Source organism: Scyliorhinus torazame, chromosome 4 (assembly GCF_047496885.1).
Source record: "Scyliorhinus torazame isolate Kashiwa2021f chromosome 4, sScyTor2.1, whole genome shotgun sequence".
Taxonomy (NCBI): domain Eukaryota; kingdom Metazoa; phylum Chordata; class Chondrichthyes; order Carcharhiniformes; family Scyliorhinidae; genus Scyliorhinus; species Scyliorhinus torazame.
Genome location: NC_092710.1, coordinates 161887114 through 161906252, shown reverse-complemented (window position 1 = coordinate 161906252; position 19139 = coordinate 161887114). Strand labels below are relative to the sequence as shown.

Sequence of the window (19139 nt, the reverse complement as noted above, 5' to 3'; positions counted from 1 at the left end):
TGAAATTATGTAAGGCAAGTATTTTTAAATACATCTGTTTTATGAAATGCTGGTATAAATTAGTGTACATTTGCTTGAGGTTTTTTCTCTGGTCTCTTTTTCCTTCATCCTTGTTATCTTCCCACTGACCCATCCCACTGCAGCACGCCAACTGAGGACAGGCAGCTTATTGTTCATATTCTTCAGTCACTGTTGCTCTGGCCAGCTGCTGGTAGGTAAATGAGCAATCAGGAAAACTTTGCTGCCATCTGCCAAAGTCAGGCAGCTGTGTCAGTAATTCAGCAAAATAAATGCCATCTCAATCCAACTGTTTTGTGACATTGCGTATTTGTACCATTGCATTTCATTGTGCTTGCTGCCCTTTGCAAGTGTTTTTAACTTTTTTTTAAAAAAAGGACCAGGTTGAATGATGATATGAAAGTTTTTGCACTTTGTTATCAGGGAATTGTTTTTTAAAATTTGTAACACTGACTTATGGGGGCATGAAGCAGGATCAAGTAGAATTCATCCATAACAAGGTATCAGATTATGAAAATCTATTAGAACCCATGCTTGAATTATATCAAATTATTGATGTTCAGGAAGGCAAACTTTGACAGACATCAAAGTGCAAAGTTTGTTTATGCCCCCAAACTTTTGAATCCATCAAACAAAGTTGAAACAATTAATTGCAATCCAGGAGATCAGTAAATTATTGTAAGTCTGCATCAGTTCTGAAACAAATGGATTGTTATCTCCATTGTGTGGTGTGATTAGAATGGAAACAAAAACACCTTTAAATTTATCGTTATCAATTGATAGAAGATTACAGACAGTGTGAGTAAATTATAATAGTAATCTATTTAGCCAAACATTTTGACAGCCAATTGTGAACATCATCTGTCCAGGTTTAGATTTGTCTTAAATTCATTTAGACGCACCTATTTGCAATGAGAAGATTATTATGCGTCTGTGCAGCAGACTGTTGTTGCATTTGACTTTGAAGATATTCTGATGTCATTTGAAAAAGATAATGTGAGACATATGATCTAATATTGATTTATTATTAAGTGAACCTGAAAATAATTTAGATCATGATTACAATAGTATAATTATTTAGAACCAGATGGTATTATAAGGTGCAGAGTTGTTTTAAGGTATACTGTTGTTGTGAGCCTCCTCAATACCACTGGTTCTGATGCAGAACAATGAAGGGCTCATAGTCTTCAGTGAAAATGTGGATCTGCCATGTATTTTACAACTATTCTCAGCCAATCCATTATTTAAGGTTTAATCCAATCGATATTGCAACTGAGTGCTGCAGAGGCTTTTCGATTTCAGAGGTGAAGAGATGTCACGTCAAATTTGGTGCCTTGTGGCATCCTGCTGTGAATAGATTATTGTCTTGTCCTTATTTGCTCTGATAATCAACATCCACCTCTTATCTGGCAGATTAAAAGTTGCTGCACCCATGTTCCTGTAACCGAGGAACAAGAGCATTGACTATTTTCGTATTTTTCACTTAAATGCAGAAATAAAAGTTTTGTGTTTGCTTGGTTCAAACCAAGGCCACTAGTCACTTCCTTTAAAATGTGAAAATAAAATATGCCAACTACCCTACGTTTAGTCTTCCCCAGAGGACCCTGTTTCCTCTTGTATAATGATGCAATATATAATAAAATAATGTGCGTAGTTTTTAGACCAGCACTTCTACACAACATACCACAAATTTGCCTGCTGTGTTAGATATATAGTACCTCCCTTATAGGTTATCATCTGACCATTTGTGTCTTTTCCCCCTTGGGCTGAATGACATTTGTAGCTATTCTCAATCAAGAATAATTGTACTCAAAATGGCTAAAACATTAAAATATTTCTCTTGACAATCATTGCACCTTTCCAAACTCTTAAGACAAGCTCTTATTTCTATGTTGTGGAATGTGCATCTTTCTTACATTATAAGTGAAAAGTATTTTCTTTACTTTTATGGTATAAAGTTGAAGAGTTTGCATTTATATTGTCACATCCTCAGATAGTTCAACGCACTTTGCAAGGAATGAACTATTACACTCTTACAAAGGCAGACATAATGGCCAATTATATACAGCAGAATTCCTTAAACAACTGGTGAATCTATTTTTTTTGGGTGATATTGGTTGAGAAAGAATGTTGTTCTGGACATTCTAAATAACTTTTCTGCCTATCTACTTAAAGTAATGGACATGAGAGGGCCTTGGTTTAATGTAAAGGATGGCATTTCCAGGAATGTTGCACTTTCTAGTTAACATAGCCTCCTGGATCCCCAGTGTTGTGTTGGAAGTACTTTAATGATGAGCTGGGGAGTCCCTCTTGGAAGTTCCAATGTGAGGATTTGCCCGGCAATTGTCCATAAGCTAACTTCCCCTGGGCAATTGCACTGGACTGGAAACCATCCGATTTAAATTGCTAACCTCAGATAGTTCAGATATTTATAGCTACTCTAAAAGAGTTAGAAGGAAATAAAACACTTCTAACTTCAGAGTAACTAATTCAAACACCCAGACTAAGCCCTGCGTCCCACCCCCCCCTTCACTGCCACCACCACCTGCATGGGATTCCCCCATGCTCTATGTCTGGGGACCCTCCCTACCATGTCTGAACTCCCAACCCCGCTTTCCATTTTCCCATTCATTTAACTTCAAAACTTACCTTCTCCCTTTCAATGGGATTTTTAAGCTCACCTGCTTTACGGTAGCTAGTGCTGCAAAAAAGGAATGTGTCCTTCTTCGTTCCACTCCGTTTACACTTTGCCGCTGGAACTCGGGGCGCATCTGCTTCTTCAGTTCCACTTGGCCTGAATCAGGAAGGTTGTGCGAGACAAGCACTTTCACTTAAGCACAATTGGGTCACCACTTATGGCAATCCACTGCTGATTGTCACTCCGAGGAAGTTATGGGTCATTGATGTGTCAGCCTGGAGTTGGACCTATGGATTCATTAACTATGCTGCCAACTGAAGCAACAGTTGAAGTACTTAACCTGCTCCTATCTTACCGTTACTTCCATCAGTTTTTTAGTAATTTACTTCAAAGTGCTGAGGATTTTTTTTGCCAATATGAACATTTCCTACAACAAAGTTGGAAACAGATTTTTCAAGATGCAAGTTATTTCATTGAATCATGGAAGCATAAAATTTACAAGAAGGAGATCATTCAGCCCATCAAGTCTGCACCAGCCCTTGGAAAGAGCACCATACTTAAGCCCAGGCTTCCACCTATCCCCCGTAATCCAGTAACCCGACCTAACCTTTTGGACACTGAGGGGTAATTTAGCATGGCCAATCCACCTAATCTTTGGACTGTGGGAGGAAACCGGAGCACCTGGAGGAAACACACGCAGACGTGGCGAGAAAGCGCAAACTCCGCACAGTCACCTGAGGCCGGAATTGAATTTGGGACCGTGGAGCAGTGAGCCACCATTGTGCCACCGTGCTACCCATAAAAACTGCAACATAGAGAAAAGTATAAACCCATGAATGTAACCTGCTGCTATTTGAGGGATTAGCAGAAAAAGCTTTCCTGATTAATCCGTTTCCATTCCATTCCATGTGTGCTCTGCCTGAAGGCAGCTTCTTGGCTGATGTTTCAACCTGAGACATTTTTCTTCGCATTTTTTGTCAGTGGTGGGTTTGTCATTGCTATCCACTCTCATCAACTAGGTAAGCAGGCAGCTCCCAAGTCTACCTGAACTGGAACAGGAATTGAACCTGCACTGTTTGCGATATTCTAAACCACATGCTAGCTGTTTAGCTAACTGAGCTCACCGGCCACCTCAGTTTTCATACTCCGGTGATTTTATAATTACTTTGGCTTGCAAATTTTCAATTTACAAAGAAGAATTACCTTTTTTAAATTAAATTGATGGAGCCACTATAAAAGGCCAGTTGAGGAAACATAAAGCTTGTTTCGACCAGAGCCAAAATAGGCACATAAATTGCTCTTTAGACAGAGTCCAGCTTTCTGGATGTAAATGTTGGGAGATTGTGGGGATGCTCCCTACATTTTATTATCTGGGATTTTTATCAAAGATGATAAGGGCAACAATCGTGATTTTCCAGTTATGTTCTTTGGAGTGGAGAACTCAAATATTGTGGAAAAGATTACGTTGACTGTTCTATGTTTTGCCGTGAGCTGGATCAGGACAATGTCACAGAAACAGACGTTGGGATACAGTTGGAATGCACATTGCAAGGAAGGTGCTTGGGTCAACTGACAAAACATTGACTAACACTGGACCAATGAGGAGCATTAGCCTGCACACATTAATCTGCTTGAAGACTGATGGCCTCAAAAGTGGTATAGTAAGTCCCAATTGAAATGCTGAAACTATGATGCTGTGACAGGAAGACCGAACTGAAAGAGTAAACAAGAGCTGACTGTTACTGGTGCTGACAATTGAGAAAGTATGATTTTGAGGTTTTCTGATGCCTCCTGGCAGTCTGGTTCTAACAACTGACTGCTGACCTTCCACCATTGGGCACCAGTGCCAACTGCACTTAGTTACCAGTGTGAACTGTTTGGGCAGAGAGTAAAGAATCCAAGTTGTTTCCTGCATGAGGAAGAAAAATCAGGACACTAACAGGCTGCAGCAAGGCTTTTGGCAACAGCATTATGAGCAGCATTGGGTAGTGATCTCAAATTAGATCACTCATGGGCCTTTCATTGGCAGAGACGTGGCATTAAAGGATCTACAAAGAAAAATTGAGAGGAAATGCAAAGGTCATGCTCCTTCATTCAAAGTTTATTTAATTTCACTGTGTTACTTTCATATGACCTGTCCAGAGTCTACAATTACAATATTCAATAGGAAACAGCCTTTTCCTCTTACTATGATTATTGTGAACCATTGTTGCCAAATCACATTAGGTCAAGAGTTTATACTGTCATTGTTTTTTTCTTTATTTTAGAAAAAGCAACAGGTTGTGTAGCTAACAACTCCTCTCCTGCACCCCAAACACAAACAGTATCTCCAAATGCATTTAACTTTAGCCTCTGTTATGCAAATCAAATCAACCAATAGAAAAAGTGCAAAATCATTTGCTGATGGTCCCATACTGTGTAAATGAGTTCTTGTCTGTTCAATCATCCATGACGCATCATTCTGTTTACCGCAATAGACCTGGACATTTTTGTGCTTGCAACTCCATTAATCTTTTGTTTATTCAACAAATTACCTGATGTTGAATAGTATTGGGATCGTCAAAATGCATGCAAGTGGCTTACTCCTGTTACTATTTAGGTCAAAACATTCAGGTGAAAAAAATATTCAATTAAATTTCCATCAATAATTTATCAGAATGTCAATCTGAAGCAAATATCTTTCAATGTGATTACAAAAAGTTGTTTTAGTTTTCCATTAATGTCATAATGATGAATGCCAGACACAATTTAACATTTTGAAATGGTGCAGGTTTAATTTTACAAACCCAGCGAAAATGCTGAAACAAAGGTAAACGGGACAGAGAACATGTTGGTGTTATATAGGCAGCTGGTAACATCTCCACGTTTTTGCATAAGGAAGCGGAGACTTTTAAGGGAGTGTTGCGATGAGGGAAGGATAAGTTGGAACACTGACTCTACATTATAATCATGACTACACTGCAAAAGGACTTAATAAACTCTAGAGTGCTTTGGGGCATCTGGTGATCATGAGTGGCAAGTCTTTTTTAAATCTCTCCACATTATTTATGACAATTCCTCTATCGTCTCCTTTTCAGAAGAAAGATTACTGGGACTTAAATGTAGGTGATAAAAACCTGACTAACAGTTTTCAATAAACTTCTGAGTTTAAAAAAAAGTTGACGTGGTTTCTCCTTGCTCGTATTTCTTCTCATTGAGTTATTGAACTTTGTGCAGTAGTAATCTGCAGTGGACAGTCCTAAGACAGTGTTGATTATTTTGCCTAATTTTTTGATAATTTTGCTTAATCTGTATCTGAGTGGAAATTCCATTTGTAAATATATGCATTTTATTGATGTGCTGACGTTGCACCTAAGTAGAAGAAAAGACTTGCACTTTTACAGAAGTTTTTTTTAAAATCGAATCAAGACTTAGAAACACCTGACTTTAAGCAGAACATGAATTGTAAAATACATTTTGCTGTTATTTCCTTCTGGTAAGGAACTTCATAATCAAGTTATTTACAGCACAGATGGAGACCATTCGGCCCATCATCTCCACACTGGCTCCCAAAAGAACTATCTAGCTAGTCCCATTCTCCAACCCCATCTCCGTAGCCCTCTAAATTAATCACTTCCAATATTTATCCAGCTCTCTTTTGAAACCTCCTATGGAATCCGCCTCCACCACTCTCCAAGGCAGTGCATTCCAAATCCTAACAACTCTGAGTAAAGAAGTTTCTCCTCATCTCACTCCTAGCTCTCTTCTCCTCATCTCACTCCACGCTCTTTTGCTGACCATCTTGAAATTGTGTCCCCGAGTTATTGACTTCCAACTGGTGGAAACAGAATATTCTTCTTTACCGTGTCAAAATTGTTCACAATTTTGAACACCTCAATAAGGTCACCTCTTAATCTTCTCTGTTCCAAGGAGAGCTCGCCCAATTTCTCCAATTTTTCCTTCTGTCTAAAATTCCTCAATCCTGTTATCATTCTGGTAAATTTCCTCTCCACTCTCTCTCGGACTTCAACATCCTTTGTTATGGGCCAGGGTTTAGAGAACCCCAAAGTGTACCATGGAGTTCATCTGACCTACAATTTTTAATAGATTGTGGTATGGGGAGCACACGGCCCACTCTACAGTGTGGTACAGCAGAAATCGAAAAGTATTTTTTTAAACAAAACAATGTTTATTCTATGAACTCAAGTTAACCTTTTTAAAACATACAGTGAACATCTTAGCAACTATCAATTCAAATACAATCCCCAAAGAATACAACACTAAGTAATCCTGAATAAATTCCCAAATAACATCCAGAAGACAAAAGACCCTTTTAACACAGAGATCAGGTTTAAATTCTCTAATGAGAGCACTTATCCCTTTGAAATCATCCAAATGAACACTCTTTAGCTTGTAGAGAGATCCATGCACATCTGCTGGCTTTCACTGCAGCTCTTCTCTCTGAAAACAAAACTAAAACCTCACTCGATGATAGCCTGCTCTAAAATGAAAGTGAAGCAGACAGACAGCTCAGCTCGACCGACTCTCTAACATCACTGCAGTAATAAACACCCATTTCTTAAAAGGTACACCCACTACAGTTATTCTATAAAAAAACACCCATTTCTTAAAGGTACTCTCACATGACACCTTCCTTAAATAAGGTGGCCAGAACTGAACATAATACTCCAGTTAGTGTCAGGGTTTTGTGAAGCTTTGTGTATGAATGATCCCCTGCAACTATTGACACGTTCTTGAGGAAATTTTGAAAGACTGTTTTGGCAGCTTTATACAGTAAAAATTTTAAGAAAATATTTTAGTATATAATAATAGAAACAACATCTGCTAAATCAGTACACACTGAATTTTACAGAAAGAACATTCTTGCAACATGAGCATGTCCAATCCCAGAAAAACGATTGTTGAACTTTTATAGACACCCTAGGTCAGAGTTTCATGTCAGAAGCAGGAATTATGAGACTGGACTAATTCCGCACCCAATAAAACCATGAGATATAGGAGCAGAATTAGGCTGTTCGGCCCAATCTGCTCCACCATTCAATCGTGACTGATATGTTTCTCATCCCCATTTTCCTGCCTTCTTCCATAACACCTGATCCTGTTAGTAATCAAGAACCTATCTATCGCTGCCTTAAAGACACTCAGTGACTTGGCCTCCACAGCCTTCTGCAGCAATGCGTTCCACAGATTCACCATCCTCTCGCTGAAGAAATTCCTCCTCAACTCTGTTTTCAAAGGATCATCCCTTCAGTCTGAGGCTGTGCCTTTGGATTCTGGTCTTTCCTACCAATGGAAACATCTTCTCCACGTCCACTCTATCTAAGCCTCTCGGTACTCAGTAGTTTCACTGAGATCCCCCCCTCAACCTTATAAACTTCACTGAGTACAGACCAAGAGTCCTCAACCGCTCCTCATATGACAAGTCCTTCATTCCAGGAACCACTCTTGTGAACCTCCTCTGGAACCCATCCAAGGCCAGCACATCCTTCCTTAGATACGGGTCCAAAACTGCCCACAATATTCTAAACGGGACCTGACCAGACCCTTGTACAGCCTCAGCAGTACATCCCTATTCTTGTATTCTAGCCCACTCAAAATAAATTGCATTTGCCTTCCTCACTGCCAATTGAACTGCACGTTAACCTTAAGAGAATCCTGAACCAAGACTCCTAAATGCCTTTGTGCTTCAGATTGGCGAAGCCTTTCCCCACTTAGAAAATAGTCTATGCCTCTGTTCTTCCTACAGAAGTACATAACCTCACACTTTTCCTCATTGTATTCCATCTGGCTCTTATTTGCCCACTCTCCGAACATGTCCAAGCCCTTCTGCAGCCTCACCGCTTCCTCAACACTACCTGCCCCTCTACATATCTTTGTATCATCTGCAAACTTAGCAACCGTGCCCTCAGTTCTTTTAGCAGATCATTAATGTATATCGTGAAGAGTTGTGCTTCCCAACACTGACCCCTCCAGAACATCACAAGATACCGCCTGCCATCCTGAAAAATACCCCTTTATCCCCACTCTCTGCCTTCTGTCAGTCAGCCAATCTTCTATCCATGCCAGTACCATGCACCAAACACCATGGGCTCTTGTTTAGCAGCCTCCTGTACAAAACCTTGTCAGAGGTCTTCTGGAAATCAAAATAGACTACATCCACTGGCTCTTCTTTGTCTAACTTCATTGTTACCTCCTCAAAGAATTCTTAAGGGAATTGTCAGGCATAACCCCTTGTGTATTTGGTGCACTTCCAAGGCAATCTCATCCTTAATCATGGACTCTTAAAATCTTACTAAGGACCGAAGTCAGGCTAACCGGCCTATAATTTCCCGTCTTCTGCTTCCCTCCCTTCTTAAACCCCGTTCCCACCTCCATCTTGCGACTGTCAGGAAGTGAATTTTCTGGCGACCATGCCTGAACTGGTTTGGAGACCAGGAGGAAGCAAGCCCGAGCCAGTAATGGAGGCACTCGGAGTCCAGATTGGGCAACTAACATGCTCACCTCCATTCCCAAAAACCTTTGTTCAGTGGAAATAGCAATCTGGATAACACCATTGTTTAAAAGGTAGTTGCATCTTCCAATCATAACGGTGTTATAACTCACCTTAATGATACCATGCTAATTATTTATAAAGGCGGCAGAACCATTTTTCTCACCTTAAACTCTTCCCACCTCCGACCCGTGGTTCACACCTCCATGCAGCTGGTGTTAAACTTGAAAGCTGCTGGAGTCTGGAAAAAACTTAACAGAAACAGGCTCTCAATAAGTCCAGAGTGCTGTCAATTGACTCCTTAATAGGAATGGGTAAGTACTAGGTCTCACTTCGTTCCCCACCCCTTTCAAAATGACTGAGGGCTGAACCAGAGTCAGGAGCTCCAGATTTTTCCAGTCTTGCCTCAACTTTGTTCCATCAGGACCATGAAACTCCAGCCCTTGTTTTGGGAAATTTGAGAATTGAAGGCAATTTTGTTCATTCTATAATGACTGAATTTGCCAGAGTGTGGAAGGTGTGTCTTGACACTCAAACTGTAAAAACACATATTTCTCGCATCATCTGTGGAGAGAGAAACAGTTGACAGCAGCGATCTAATGGCCCCATAGACTGCGGGTTCAAATCCTGTAATAGCCACTAAATCTCACGAGAGGCCAAAGATGGGATTTGCACTGGTGAGATCTCAGAAAAAGATCTTCCCTGACCTCCTGCCGGTGACATAATTGGGCGTTAACCTGATTTGCATAAATTAAGATTACATTTGCAGGCTTGACACCGCTACTTCCACCCTCATCGTAACTACCCACCCAGTCGAGGTGACATCACGCCGGCAAGGATCGTTACTCGTTTTCAAAATCGTGAACCAGTTGAGATGACCTGCCAGTGTGCACGGTTAAATATAGCCTCCGGGTGGTGAGGGGTATGCTTGGGTATTGCCCCCTGGCACTCTGGCAGTGCCTCTGGCTGGGGCCCTCTGTGAGATCCATTGCATTGGTTACCCTTACCCATGGAATAGGAGGTTTGCCCTTCTGTGTTGGGTATTTTGACATCCGTGGGAGGTGTATTTCCCGTGTCTGTAGGGGATCTAGATGTCTGTGCGCGGGGGGGGTTCTCATCCTTAATCGTGGACTCTTAAAATCTTACTAAGGACCAAAGACCGGCTAACCGGCCTATAATTTCCCGTCTTTCTTTGCCCACTCTCCTAACATGTCCAAGTCCTTCTGCAGCCTCACCGCTTCCTCAACACTACCTCCGCAGGGAGGGTCAGTGGGAAGGAGGGGTTGGTGGGGGAGATCCCGATGTCAGTGGTGTGGGGAAGGGGGGGGAGAATTTACCGTGTACATGGCCAGTCTTGATGTCCATGGGGGGGGGTGGAGATTCCCCCTATCCGTGTGCGTAGAGGGGGCGCCTTTTATTTAAATCGGATCTCGGGGCACCCTTTAAAATGGATGTCCCGATCTCGGGATTCCCGGCTGACTGCAACTGAAACTGGGTGGGGGGGGGGAGCGGGCGGGGCATTGGAACAGAAAAAAATGGGGCTAAAACTGAAGTGTCAAGATAGAGAGGACTCATAATCTGAAGTTGTTAAACTCCATGTTGAGTCCAGAAGGCTGTGAAGTGCCTGATCGGATAATGGGGTGCTGTTCCTCCAGTTTGTGCTGGGCTTCATTGGAACATTGGTGCCTTGACACTATCTGTGCGATAGCTACTTAGAATAAATTACTAAACACGGTTATGCATGAACCTGATTTTCCCACTGTACTTGATGGTTGATCGAACCTGACATTAAGTTAATTATATTAAAATTGATTGTACTAACAGCATTCATTGGTAGACAGTCTAGACTAACATTTATATACTTAAACATTTGCAAAACAGTCTTTTAAGCGCTTACTACCTCCAAAAATGTTTACAGAAAATAAGAGGAATAATAAACACTGAGACCTGTTCTGTATGATAAATTATCAATGAAGTTTTAAAAAGATTTCTCGTAAAAGATTTTATCCACGATCAACCCATAATATGTGCAAGCTTTCATGAGATTATCCAGTAATAAATAGCAGTCACTTTTGATGCTTTGAGCAATGTATATCCATCATTAATTTCAAATTATGTTGAGCATAATTTCATTGTGTTGAAAAAGAAATTTCTGAAAGAAAATATTTTATTCAAAGCTGCCAGAGGCTCTTCTATCACACTCGGGGCAAACATGAGTAACCACAGCCGTTTTTGCCTACAGTAACTGAGCACTGTAGATGCTATACCAGAATCTTTGAAATTGGCATTGATGCAAATAGAATGTAGGAACATAAAACAGAAATGGGCTCCTCAATTCCAGGTTTCCATAACCCTCGTGGGAAGAAGTGCTTCCTTGCATTACCCCTGAACAGCCTTGTACCCAATTTTAAGGTTAAGCCCTCTTGCTCTGGACTCACCCTTCAGAGGATATAGACCAGAAGATGTAGGAGCAGAAGTAGGACATTTGATCCATCGAGTCTGCTTCACCATTCAATTAGAGCTTGACTGATCTGATACAATCCTCTACTCCAATTTCCCGCCTTATCCCCATAATCCTTGATTCCCTTATTGATTAAAAATCTGTCTGTTTTAGCCTTGAACAGACTTGATAATCCAGTCTCTACAGCTCTCTGCGGTAAAGAATTCCAGAGATTCACTACCCTCTGAGAGGTGAAATTCGTCCTCATCTCTGCCTTAAATGGGTGACCCTTTACTCAAGATTATGCCCTCTGGTTCCAGACTCTCCCACAAGGGGAAACATCCTCTCAGCATCCACCCTGTCAAGTTCCCAGAGAATCTTGTATGTTTTAGTAAGGTCATCTCTCATTCTTCTAAACTCATTGAGGCCCAGCCTACTTAATCTCTCCACGTAAGAAAATTCCTCCATACCTGGAATCAACCTCGTGAAGACTCTGTACTGCCTCCAATGCCAGTATATCTTTCCTCAGATAAGGGGACAACAACTGTTCACAGTATTCCAGGTGTGGTCTAATTTCCTTGTATAGTTTTACATAAGAACATAAGAACTAGGAGCAGGAGTAGGCCATCTGGCCCCTCGAGCCTGCTCCACCATTCAATGAGATCATGGCTGATCTTTTGTGGACTCAGCTCCACTTTCCGGCCCGAACACCATAACCCTTAATCCCTTTATTCTTCAAAAAACTATCTATCTTTATCTTAAAAACATTTAATGAAGAAGTCTCTACTGCTTCACTGGGCAAGGAATTCCATAGATTCACAACCCTTTGGGTGAAGAAGTTCCTCCTAAACTCAGTTCTAAATCTACTTCCCCTTATTTTGAGGCTATGCCCCCGAGTTCTGCTTTCACCCGCCAGTGGAAACAACCTGCCCGCATCTATCCTATCTATTCCCTTCATAATCTTATATCTTTCTATAAGATCCCCCCTCATCCTTCTAAATTTCAACGAGTACAGTCCCAGCCTACTCAACCTCTCCTCGTAATCCAACCCCTTCAACTCTGGGATTAACCTAGTGAATCTCCTCTGCACACCCTCCAGTGCCAGTACGTCCTTTCTCAAGTAAGGAGACCAAAACTGAACACAATACTCCAGGTGTGGCCTCACTAACACCTTATACAATTGCAGCAGAATCTCCCTAGTCTTAAACTCCATCCCTCTAGCAATGAAGGACAAAATTCCATTTGCCTTCTTAATCACCTGTTGCACCTGAAAACCAACTTTTTGCGACTCATGCACTAGCACAACCAGGTCTCTCTGCACAGCAGCATGTTTTAATATTTTATCATTTAAATAATAATCCCTTTTGCTGTTATTCCTACCAAAATGGATAACCTCACATTTGTCAACATTGTATTCCATCTGCCAGACCCTAGCCCATTCACTTAGCCTATCCAAATCCCTCTGCAGACTTCCAGTATCCTCTGCACTTTTTGCTTTACCACTCATCTTAGTGTCGTCTGCAAACTTGGACATATTGCCCTTGGTCCCCAACTCCAAATCATCTATGTAAATTGTGAACAGTTGTGGGCCCAACACTGATCTCTGAGGGACACCACTAGCTACTGATTGCCAACCAGAGAAACACCCATTAATCCCCATTAATCTTTGCTTTCTATTAATTAACCAATCCTCTATCCATGCTACTACTTTCCCCTTAATGCCATGCATCTTTATCTTATGCAACAACCTTTTGTGTGGCACCTTGTTAAAGGCTTTCTGGAAATCCAGATATACCACATCCATTGGCTCCCCGTTATCTACCGCACTGTTAATGTCCTCAAAACATTCCACTAAATTAGTTAGGCATGACCTGCCCTTTATGAACCCATGCTGCGTCTGTCCAATGGGACAATTTCCATCCAGATGCCTCGCTATTTCTTCCTTGATGATAGATTCCAGCATCTTCCCTACTACCGAAGTTAAGCTCACTGGCCTATAATTACCCGCTTTCTGCCTACCTCCTTTTTTAAACAGTGGTGTCATGTTTGCTAATTTCCAATCCGCCGGGACCACCCCAGAGTTTAGTGAATTTTGGTAAATTATCACTAGTGCATTTGCAATTTCCCTAGCCATCTCTTTTAGCACTCTGGGATGCATTCCATTAGGTCCAGGAGACTTGTCTACCTTTAGCCCCATTAGCTTGCCCATCACTACCTCCTTGGTGATAACAATCCTCTCAAGGTCCTCACCTGTCATAGCCTCATTTCCATCAGTCACTGCATGTTATTTGTGTCTTCCACTGTGAAGACCAACCCAAAAAACCTGTTCAGTTCCTCAGCCATTTCCTCATCTCCCATTATTAAATCTCCCTTCTCATCCTCTAAAGGACCAATATTTACCTTAGCCACTCTTTTTTGTTTTATGTTTTTGTAGAAACGTTTACTATCTGTTTTTATATTCTGAGCAAGTTTACTCTCATAATCTATCTTACTCTTCTTTATAGCTTTTTTAGTAGCTTTCTGTTGCCCCCTATAGATTTCCCAGTCCTCTAGCCTCCCACTAATCTTTGCTACTTTGTATGTTTTTTCCTTCAATTTGATACTCTCCCTTATTTCCTTAGAAATCCACGGTCGATTTTCCCTCTTTTTACCGTCCTTCCTTTTTGTTGGTATAAACCTTTGCTGAGCACTGTGAAAAATCACTTGGACGGTTCTCCACTGTTCCTCAACTGTTTCACCATAAAGTCTTTGCTCCCAGTCTACCTTAGCTAGTTCTTCTCTCATCCCATTGTAATCTCCTTTGTTTAAGCACAAAACACTAGTGCTTGATTTTACCTTCTCACCCTCCATCTGTATTTTAAATTCCACCATATTGTGATCGCTCCTTCCGAGAGGATCCCTAACTGTGAGATCCTGAATCAATCCTGTCTCATTACACAGGACCAGATCTAGGACCGCTTGTTCCCTCGTAGGTTCCATTACCTACTGTTCTAGGAAACTATCGCGGATACATTCTATAAACTCCTCCTCAAGGCTGCCTTGACCGACCTGGTTAAACCAATCAACATGTAGATTAAAATCCCCCATGATAACTGCTGTACCATTTCTACATGCATCTGTTATTTCTTTGTTTATTGCCTGCCTCACCATAATGTTACTATTTGGTGGCCTATAGATTACTCCTATCAGTGACTTTTTCGCCTTACTATTCCTGATTTCCACCCAAATGGATTCAACCTTATCCTCCATAGCACCGATGTCATCCCTTACTGTTGCCCGGATGTCATCCTTAAATAACAGAGCTACACCACCTCCCTTACCATCCACTCTGCCCTTCCGAAAAGTTTGATACCCTCGGATATTTAACTCCCAGTCGTGACCTTCCTTTAACCATGTTTCAGTAATGGCCACTAAATCATAGTCATTCACGATGATTTGCGTCATCAACTCATTTACCTTATTCCGAATACTACGAGCATTCTGGTAAAGTACACTTATGTTGGCTTTTTTACCGCTGTTCTGAATCTTAACACCTCGATCAGTAACCTCTCCTAAGTTATATTTCCTCTTAACCTTTCTCCTAATTTTCCTTGTCGTCGAACCCATATCTTCCTGTATCAACCTGCCGCGTCGCTTACCATTAATGTTTTTACTTCCCGTTTTATTTCTTTTAGTATTCCTGGTCCTATTCACTGAGCTCCCCTCAGTCACTGTCCCTTGTACTGTCGCCCTTTTTGATTTTTGACTATGGCTTCTCTGCCTTACACTTTCCCCCTTACTGCCTTTTATTTCTGTCCCTGTGTTACTACCTTCCAACTTCCTGCATCGGTTCCCATCCCCCTGCCACATTAGTTTAAACTGTCCCCAACAGCTCTAGCAAACATCTCCCCTAGGACATCGGTTCCAGTCCTGCCCAGGTGCAGACCGTCCGGTTTGTACTGGTCCCACCTCCCCCAGAACCGGTTCCAATGTCCCAGGAATTTGAATCCCTCCCTCTTGCACCATCTATCAAGCCAGGTATTCATCCTCTCTATCCTGACATTCCTCCTCTGACTTGCTCGTGGCACTGGTAGCAATCCTGAGATTACTACCTTTGAGGTCCTACTTTTTAGTTTAACTCCTAGCTCCCTAAATTCAGCTTGTAGGACCTCGTCCCGTTTTTTACCTATATCGTTGGTGCCTATGTGCACCACGACAGCTGGCTGTTCACCCCCCCCCCCCAAGAATGTCCTGCAGCCGCTCCGAGACATCCTTGACCTTGCACCAGGGAGGCAACATACCATCCTGGAGTCTCGATTGCGTCCGCAGAACCACCTGTCTATTCCCCTTACAATTGAGTCCCCTATCACTATAGCCCTGCCATTCTTCTTCCTGCCCAGCTGCGCAGCAGAGCCAGCCACGGTGCCATGAACCTGGCTGCTGCTGCCTTCCCCTGGTGAGCCATCTCCCTCAACAGTATCCAAAGCGGTATATCTGTTTTGCAGGGAGATGACCGCAGAGGACACCTGCACTGCCTTCCTACTCTTGCTCGGTCTTTTGGTCACCCATTTACTATCTCCCTTTGTACCTTTCACCTGCGGTGTGACCAACTCGCTAAACGTGCTATCCACGACGTCCTCAGCATCGCGGACGCTGTAAAGTGAGTCCATCCGCAGCTCCAGAGCCGTCAAGCGGTCTAACAGGAGCTGCAGCTGGACATACTTCTTGCACGTGAAGGAGCCAGGGTCAGTGGACGTGTCCCTGAGCTCCCACATCGCACACGAGGAGCAGGACACGGGTCTGAGATCTCCTGCCATGTCTTAAACCTTCGGTTAACTTCAACAATTTCAATTCCCCCCCCCAAAAAAATTTAAATAAATAAATAAACAACGAAGAAAAAATAAATAAATATACCAATGAAAAGAAACAGAAAAACAGAACACTACTTACCAGTCACAAAATGCACTTCCTCCCCACCCAGCTTCGAATTCCCACCTCGATTCAAATTCCCAAACTCACTCTTTGCTGTCTTCTCTCTGGCTCACTGGGAGAACTCACTGGGAGTGAGTTTACAAGTGGCTCTTTTTAAACTGTCCTGAATTGACTCCCCTCCCCCACCTGCTTTTAGCAGGACTTCCTTATTTTATTACTCCATTCCCTTTGAAATAGAGGCCAACATTCCATTTACCCTCCGAATTATCTGCTTAACTTGCATGCTAGCTTTTACTGATTTATGCATGAGGACCCCCAAATTCCCCTGTGCTGCAGCTTTCTGCAGTCCTTCTCCATTTAAAAAATATTCAGCTCCTTTATTTTTCCTAACAAAGTGCATAACTTCACATTTTCCTACATTCTCTTCCATCTGCCAAGTTTTTGGCCACTCACCCAACCAGTCCCTCTGTAGACTCCGTGTCACCCTCACCACTTGCCTTCTCACCTATGTTTGTGTCACCCGCAAACTTGACAATAGTGCATTCACTTCCCTCGTCCAAGTCATTGATATGTATTGTAAATGTGGCCCCAGCACTGATCTCTGCGGCACTCCACTAGTTACATGTTATCCTGAAAATGCCCCTCATATCCAAACTCTCTTTCTCCTGCCAGTTAGCCAATCCGATATCCATGCTCATGTACAGCCCCCAACACCTTGAGCTCTTATCTTACTAAGTATTAGACTTTTGTGTGGTACCTTATTGAACACTTTTTTGGAAATACAAGTATATATCTACTGCTTCCCCTTCACCTTCACTGTTCGTTTCCATCTCAAAGAATTCTAATAAATTTGTCAGGTATGATTTCTCAACCATGAAGCCATGTTGTCTCTGAAATATATGATTTTATCATACATTTCTAAATACTCTGCTATTATATCCTTTATAATGGACTCTAATATTTTCCCAATGGCAGAAGTTAAGCTAACTGGTCTATAGTTACTTGCTTTTTATCTCCCTCCTTTTTTCAATAAAGGTGTTACATTGGCAGTTTTCTAATCCTCTGGGACATTTCCAGAATTTAAGGTTGATTACTGCCAGTGCATCCACTATCTCTGTAGCTACCCCTTCAGTATCCTAGACTGCAGCCCATCAGGCACAGAGGGCTTATCGGCCTTTCGCTCCATTAGTTTTCCTAGTACTTTTTCCTTGGTGATTGTGATTGTATTTATTTCCTCCCCCACTTCTGCCCCTTGATTATTTAGTATTATTGGAATGTTACTGGTGTTTTCCACCATGAAGACTGATACAGAGTACTTGTTTAACTCCTCTGCTATTTCCTGGTTCCCCATTATAGATTTTTCATTCTCTGAAGGGCCGATGTTCTCTTGCCTCTCTTTTACTTTTTATATATTTAAAGAAGCTCTTGTTGTCTTTTTTTATATTACTTGCTATTTTACCCTCAAAGTATATCTTCTCCTTTATTTTTTTGGCCATCTTTTACTGGTTTCTAAAACTATGCCAATCCCAATAGTGGTTTACCAATAATCTTTGCCACATTATATGTTTTTCCCATTTAATACTATCCTCACTTCTTGGTTAACCATGGTTGAATTATCCCCTTCCTGAAATCGGTCTTCCTCACTGGGGGATATATTTTTGTTGTGAGTTATGAACTATTTTTAGAAATGACTGCCATTGCTGATCAACAGTCTTTCCTGCTGAACTCCTTTCCCAGTCCACTCCAGCCAATTCTGCCTTCATTCCTTTATAATTTCCCTTATATAGTGTACTTATAAGTGTAGCACAGTTGTTTCTGATCCAAGTATCTCACTCTCAAATTGAATGCTAAATTCTACCATGTTATTGTCACTGCTTTGTACTCTGAGATTGTTTACCAAACCTGCCTCATTACACACAACCAAATCCAAAATAGCTTGACCTCTGGTTGGATTCAGGATATATTAGAGGAAACTGTCCCGAATACAGTCTGAATTCTTCCTCAGGGCTACCTCTGCCAATTTAATTTTCCCAATCTACATGAAGATTAAAATCCCCCGATGATTCAAGTACTGCCTTTTTCACGTGCCTTTATTATCTCCTGATTTATTTTCCGTCCTACAGTATAGCTACTGCTTGGGGCTTCTAGACTACTTCCACCAGTGTCTTCTTACCCTTGTTGTTTCTTACCAGCTCCCATATGGATTCTAATCATCCGATCCATTTCTTGCTATTATACTCATTCCATCTTGTACTAACAAAACTACCCCACCACCCTTTTCTTCCTGCCTGTCCTTATGAAAAGTCACATACCCCTGAATCTTTTAATTCCCAGTTTTGATCTCTTTGTAACCATGGGCTGGATTCTCTGCCGCTAGTAGCGGAGTTCCCGATACGGCGGAAAATCCAGCATCAGGGAGAAATCTGGATCGGTGCCAGATGTCAATTCGTTTCTGATGCTCCGGCCCTGCTCTGGCGTTGGGATCAAGGTTCACACCTGTGAGCAGCGGGAGATGTAAATGTGTTGTAACGAACCATAAGACCATAAGACATAGGAGTGGAAGTAAGGCCATTCGGCCCAGCGAATCCACTCCACCATTCATTCATGGCTGATTTCAACTCCATTTACCCGCTCTCTCTCCA

The 19139-nt window shown here is 41.8% G+C and overlaps 1 protein-coding gene across 12 annotated transcripts in view; it reads left to right on the top strand.

Annotated features, from left to right (window-relative positions):
* LOC140410565 (CYFIP-related Rac1 interactor A) overlaps window positions 1-19139 on the top strand; it is a 380318-nt gene that overhangs the window by 240854 nt on the left and 120325 nt on the right. For 2 of the 12 annotated variants that reach the window (XM_072498825.1, XM_072498823.1), the window contains one exon: window positions 144-211. The exons of the other annotated variants lie outside the window; for them this stretch is intronic. The gene's annotated coding sequence lies outside the window, so the exon portion shown is untranslated. The remainder of the gene's footprint in view (window positions 1-143; window positions 212-19139) is intronic. 12 annotated transcript variants of the gene reach the window in all.